This window comes from Phyllobates terribilis, unplaced genomic scaffold (genome assembly GCF_046119375.1).
Source record: "Phyllobates terribilis strain yellow unplaced genomic scaffold, ASM4611937v1 Scaffold_10__3_contigs__length_209671492, whole genome shotgun sequence".
Lineage (NCBI taxonomy): Eukaryota > Metazoa > Chordata > Amphibia > Anura > Dendrobatidae > Phyllobates > Phyllobates terribilis.
Window position 1 is genome coordinate 101,001,887 of NW_027362770.1, and position 7,027 is coordinate 101,008,913.

Genomic DNA, 7,027 nt, shown 5'->3' on the forward strand with positions numbered 1-7,027 from the left:
CCTGCTGATAATTTTTTTCTGGCTTTGCACACACTGCGAAAAGCCTTTATAAGTGTAGAAGTACCACAACTGCACTTTCTTAATTTTTTTTATGAGGCACTCCATTTGGTGCCTTTAAGGGTGTATGGATGACCCTGTTTGTAATACTTGGCATGCTTTGCACTGTGTGCAAAGCTTTTATGAGTGTAGGAGTATCACAACTACACTTTGTTCACAAAGGCACTACAGTTGATGTCTTCAATGGTGTATGCTTGTATTTTTTGTCAGGCTTTGCAATTAGTGCCTAGCTTTTATGAGTCTAGGAGTACCACTACATGACAATTTGAACAGAATGTGTATGAGGCCCTCCTTTATGTCTAATGCAGGGTTTGTCTGAGTTCCTTTTTTTACAACAAATTTTGGCAGTTCTTTCATCCTTCATAAATTACACTGAAATTTCCAATTTTTTTAATAAAAATTTAAATTTTGCTGTACTTAAATTATTATTGTTGTTTTGAATCCTTTTTAAATTTTGGCTTATATACAGGTCATAATACAGGAAAGAATGTTTCTTAACATTTTTTTTTCCTGTAAACACCAATTTCTTTTCGCTTTTCAATGTTTTATTGTCAAGTCCTTAAAGTGGAATAAAAGTGTGACACCATTGTTCTCAGCAGCAATCTGGGAGTCAGAGATGCTTCAACGGGTCTTCCCCATGCTGTTCTTTCATTCAGCACTTTTTCCATCCATTTCAACATTTTCACTGCCCCCTAGACCTCCTTGTAGGGTTTGCTGGAAAAATGCTCGGATTTCTCATTGACTCCCATCATACTCGTTACTTGAAACGAGCATCAGGAATTGCTCGGTTCGAATAATGAGCATCCAAGCTTTTTGGTGCTCAGTCATCTCTATTATACGCCAATCAACATGGCTCATCTAGAATTGACAATCTTTGCCCAGCGGTCTTCCTAGTAGTAGCTCCAAATCTTTCAGATTGTGAGGTCATCTCCTGTGTACAGCGCCCTCTTCAGGTCAACCCACATATTTTCAATTAGATCCAGGTCTGGCTCTGGCTGAGCCATTCCAAAGGCCAAATTTTTTCCTGGTAAAGCCTGTTCTTTTGCTGATATGGAGGTATGCTTAGAGCGGTGTGCTAAAATGTGAAATTCCTCTTCATCTTCAGCTTTTTAGCTTAAATCTGAAGGTTTTGTTGTAAAATTGACTGATATTTGGAACTGTTCATAATTTCCTCCATTTCAACTAAAGTCCCAGTTCCAGCTGCCAAAAAACACCCCCAAAGCAAAATCATGCCTCTACCTTGCTTCACTGTAGGGTATGATGTTATTTTAGTGATGTGCCATGTTGACTTTGTGTCAAATATACCTTTTGGTATTATGGCCAAAAAGTTCTACCTCAGTTTCATCAAACCATAACATGTTTTCCAACACGAGTTTCAGACATGATGCAGATTTTGGCAAAACATAGCGAAGCGTTTATGTTTTTCTTTGTAAGAAAAGTCTTATGTCTTGCCACCCTACCCCTCCCCACAGGCCAGACATATGAAGAATACAGGAGATTGTTGTCGCATGCAGTACACAACCAGTACTTTCCAGAAATTCCTGCAGCTCCTGTAATGTTGCTGTAAGCTTCTTGTCAGCCTTCCGTTTTTTTCTTCTTCTAGTATTTTCATCAATTTTTGAGGGACTTCCAGTTCTAGGTCATGTCACTGTTGTTCCAAATCTATGGTAGGCAGCATGTATCAGGCACTAGCTGTACCATTTTAGCCAGACATGCTTTCTATAAAAGACTGCGGTGTTTCAGAGAAATGTATACATTTAATGCCTGCCGGGAACCATGCCGCATGGGTGACTAGTCCAAAGGGGTGGTCTCTGGTGGCTTTTCCCTGCCCCATTACCCTTCAGTAACAGGTGTCTCCCTATTGATGTGTATAGGGAGAGACTTATCATTCAGGTCAGGTAGACTGACCTTTTGGAGTAGTAGCATGTCTCTGAAACACCACAGCGTTTCATCGTAAAAAATAAACCTGTTTGGAATGATACAGCCAGTGCGTGATATATGCTGTATGTGGCTCTGGAAGCATGTACCAGCTGTCATGTTCCCTCTAAAAAGAACCTGTCATGTCGGATAACACTATTAACCTGCAGATATAGAGTTAAGCTGCAGGGTAATAGCATTAGGAAGGTGCCCAGCTGCCTTAATGAGAGTTCGGCACCCAGGATAAAATTAACTTTAATCCTCCTGGGAGCTGCTGGCTTTCAGTCATACAGGTGTGCCCACACAGCTACAGTAACTGAGCCAGCACTGACATCCGGCAGTGCAGTACATCAGTGCAGAGCCGGCTCTCAGTGAAAGTGCTGGGGCGTGGTTAGAGCCGCCATGCTGACCCTCCGCACACCTCTATGACTGAAAGCTGAAGCTTCCAGGAGGAATAAAGTTTATTTTCTCCCCGGTGCCGCACTTTCATTACTGCGGCTGGGCAACTTTCCAGTGTTATTAACCTGCAGATTAACCCTATTAGCCACTATGGAGATGTTCGGTGACTATGGGAATGGGTGGCTCTATGGGGATGTGACACGCCCCCTGGGCCGTGTGGGGAAAGGGGAATACCCGGAACCGAGTCTCAGTGTAATACTGGGGGTTGTAGTCTCCGTGGCGGTGACCCGGTCCCGTGGCTCAGGGTGGTCAAACCAGTGGCAGTCTATTTATGTGGTTTTTATGATCAAATGTCCGACTACGCCACCCGTGAATTGCGGTCACTAAGAACCGCCGTTACGTGGCAGACCGCTGAGGCTGATGTTGTGTGCGCAGCAGGGGGTAGTATAACTCCCCACGGGAGGAGTATAGCCTCAGGGCAGTGAGTGCAGATGGTGGGGGTGATGGTGCGCGGGAGCAGCAGTAATGACTCAGAGTCCAGTGATGCAGTCCAGGGTCTTTACTCACAGTTTTACACTCCAAGCCACTTCTGTGCAGGTAATGGCTGCCCACGTTGTACTGAGCTTACCAGATGAGGGGCTCGGCCAACTCCCAGGTACCTTTGGAGTGCTTTTCAGGACCCCCTTCGTGTGTCCTTTCTCTCGCCTACCCCACAATTGACCACGTTTCTGTCCAGCTGCCTCGGGCCTTGGCGGGCAAACGTATGTTCCATTTCCCTGGGCCCTATATGGTGCCTTCCTAACGGGCGTAGTGAGGGGCCGTGCATGTACAATGCCACGGCCTCCTGTTACTAGCTGAGGGAAGTTGCTCTCCTCCACTAGATGAGGGATCCGGTTCCCTTTTCTTGGCCTGACCCCCTACTCTGGTAGCGGCGGGCGTGCGGTGGCGGCTGGCCGGTCCGCACCCCTCGGGTCCCTTCAGTCTTCTCTTAGAGCTTCCTCCATTCTTCTTCCTTCCTTCCTTCTCCTTCTGTTTCCTCCCTCCAGGCTCAGGCCTTAAGACTTGGCCTGCCTGCGGAGCAGAGCCCATGCAGAGCCTCTGCTCCCAGCCTCCTTCTCTCTCTCTTCTCCACTTCTTTCTCTTTGTGCCTGACTCTAAGATGGTGCCCCCCATATATACTCCTCTATACAGTGCACCCTGGATCTACTCTCCACACCCACACACTACCGGGTTCCCCCTTTCTAGGTGTTCCCTCCCCCCACTCCAGCCAGGGACAGGGACAGTTGTGCTGACTCTTTGGAGCATTGTCGCCCTGTCCCCCGGAAATGTGGTGTAGTGCATGTGGGTGTTAGGGTCCTGAGTAGTGTTGAGCATTCCGATACTGAAATATCGGGTATCGGCCGATATTCGCGGTATCGGAATTCCGATACTTAATTTCGATACTTTTGCAATATCGTATACCGGAATCGGAAGTTCCCATAATGCAATGAGCCATTTTCATTTTATTCAGCCAATGAGGATCCTAAGAAGTGTGGGCACATCCTGTTAGGCATGTAGGCATCTTAACTAATGGCATGGCTGTGATTGGCTGCTGAAATTATGTCATGATGCACTATAAAAGCCGCCGCCGCCATTTTCAGCTCACTCTGCTGTGAATTCAGTTAGGGTTAGGACGCTGTTGTTCTGAGGGACAGTTTTAGCTACCTATTTGCTCTATACTGCTTTACCCAAGCTACTTTCTAAATCACTGTGCCTTGCAGCGCTAGTGCACAGTTCCCTGTGCTGTTCACCGCTGTCTGCAAGGTCTGTGTGTGTGAGTGCAGCTCACCCTGTAGTGTGTGCTTCAGCCACGTCTGGTTGTAGTGCACTCAGTGTGTGTCACTGCCTCATACATTGTCCTTTTTTGCCAATTCATAATTTTTCCTTATATCTCCTATTAGTGTGGTGGTTCCATCGGTATTCAGCTAAATTGGTTCCAAACACACTATATAGGAGTAGATAGAGAAATTTTTTTCCATCTTGCAGCACTAGTGCACAGTGCTCTGCATCTGTACTGTTCACCGCTGTCTGCAAGGTCTGGTGTGTGAGTGCAGCTCACCCTGTAGTGTGTGCTTCAGCCACGTCTGGTTGTAGTGCACTCAGTGTGTGTCACTGCCTCATACATTGTCCTTTTTTGCCAATTCATAATTTTTCCTGATATCTCCTATTAGTGTGGTGGTTCCATCCGTATTCAGCTAAATTGGTCCCAAACACACTATATAGGAGTAGATAGAGAAATTTTTTTGATCTTGCAGCGCTAGTGCACAGTGCTCTGCATCTGTACTGTTCACCGCTGTCTGCAAGGTCTGGTGTGTGAGTGCAGCTCACCCTGTAGTGTGTGCTTCAACCCCGTCTGGTTGTAGTGCACTCAGTGTGTGTCACTGCCTCATACATTGTCCTTTATTGCCAATTCATAATTTTTCCTGATATCTCCTATTAGTGTGGTGGTTCCATCCGTATTCAGCTAAATTGATTCCAAACACACTATATAGGAGTAGATAGAGGAGCCTTTCTGCAGCATTGGGCCCTGCAGCCCCAGCCAGATTAGTATTAGCCTATTTTTTGCAGCCTCATCTATTGCATTGTAGGTTACCTTCCTACATTGTAATAGCTACAAAAAGTTTGTGATACTATCGTTATTACATCTTTAGGCACATCCAGTGTCTTTTTGTGACAAAAAAAAACCTAAATAAAGTTCACCAAACACTCCACTTTACAGTTGTGTAGGCCACATTAGCTCATATTAAAGTCTAGTCCACACTTTATAAAATTAGTGTTTCTTATACCTGTTAGCAGCTGTTCAGGAATAAGCACACTAAGCCCTTAGTACTTTTCTGCCTATCTTTATCAGTCTACCAAGATGAAGAAGGCAGGGAGTAAGGCATGTGGTCGTGGGCGTGGGTGTGGGCGTGGAGTTTCTGCAGGGAGAGGACGTGAGGATTCTGTGCCTGCAGGGAGAGGACGTGGGGATTCTGTGCCTGCTGCGGGCACCAGTGACTCAGCATCCCCCAGTTTTACCAGGGAACAGTCCTTTATGCGCAGCTTTGTAGGAGCTAGCCGTACCCCACTGCTGCGCGAGGACCAAATTGAAGCCGTTGTCGGATGGATGGCAGCTAACGCATCGACTTCAATTAGTTCCAGATCCTCTCAGGTCCTGAGCACTGAAGAGCACCCATCTGTCTCTTCACCACCTGCCAAATTGCCCAGGCAGTCAGAGAGCCCTGGACAGGAGCCATCTCTACTTCTGTTCTCTGAATCTCTTGGCTTGGAAAGAGGGGGCCAGCCAAGCAGAATTCTAGAATTTGAAGAAGAGGTAGTATGCAGTGATGCGCAACCGTTTTGTCTCTCTGAATCTGAAGAGGCGGGTGGGCCAGTGCCTATGGTCAGCAGCACACCTCAGTACGCATCTGATGATGAGACTCAGGTGCCACTTTCTGGTGCGTACTGTGCTGTCGAGACTACCCAGGAGAAGCAGTTGTTTGAAGAGGGTGGTGTAGATGATGAGGTCCTTGACCCATCATGGCGTGAGGGACAGGAAGGTGGTGGGAGCAGCTCTCAGGAAGAGATTCCCCGAACGGCCCAAAAAGGAGGGAGAGGGAGGGGGAAGACTTGGTTGCCTGTAGCCTCCACTTCGGCACCCATTAGGAGCATGGCTCTTCCAAAATCCAAAGCGGGCGCTCCCAAGACTTGCAGTGCCTGGTCCTTTTTTGACACAGTTGCAGATGACATTTGCTTTGTCAAATGCAAGCTGTGTAATCAGAAGGTGAAAAGAGGGAAAAGTGTCAGCAACCTCAATACCACAAATATGTGGAAACATGTGCGGACCAAGCACGTGGTGGAGTTACAAAAACACACTGAAGACCTAGGCCAACCTACAGCGCCACCTACCACCTCTTCAGCTTGTGTTGTAGCCTCTTCCTCCAGCTCACACACAGCTGGTTCGGCTTCCTCACAGGATCGCCATGGAAGAATCTCTGGCACTGTTGTACAGAGACACAGTGTAATTCCACCCACAGCACCACTTTCCCAGTCATCCTCACACTCCCAGGCCAGTCTACAGCCATCGTTAGCACAGGCATGGGAGAAAAGGCGCCCATACTCGGCAAACCACCCCGAGCACAGGCTCTGAATGCTGGCATTGCTAAACTACTGGCCCTTGAAATGCTATCATTCAGGCTGGTGGAGACTGACACATTCCGTAACTTTATGGCATTGGCAGTCCCACAATACAACGTGCCCAGCCGCTTTTATTTCAGCAGGCAAGCCGTCCCTGCCCTGCAACATCATGTGGAGGGAAAAATTAAACATGCGCTACAAAACGCCGTCAGTAGCAAGGTCCACCTGACCACTGATGCGTGGACCAGTAAGCATGGACAGGGACGATACCTTTCCCTCACTGCCCATTGGGTAAATGTTGTGGAGCCGGGTACAAATCTTGAGAGTCGCGCTGTACGTGTTCTGCCAACTCCAAGGATTGGAGGAATCCAGTCTGTACACATTGACTCCTCCTCATACTCCAGTTCCTCTGAATCAGCGCTGCAGGAGCCGTCACGGTCTACCTCCACATCGACCCGTGAACGGTTACCTGTTATGATGACCGATATGAGCACAGCCG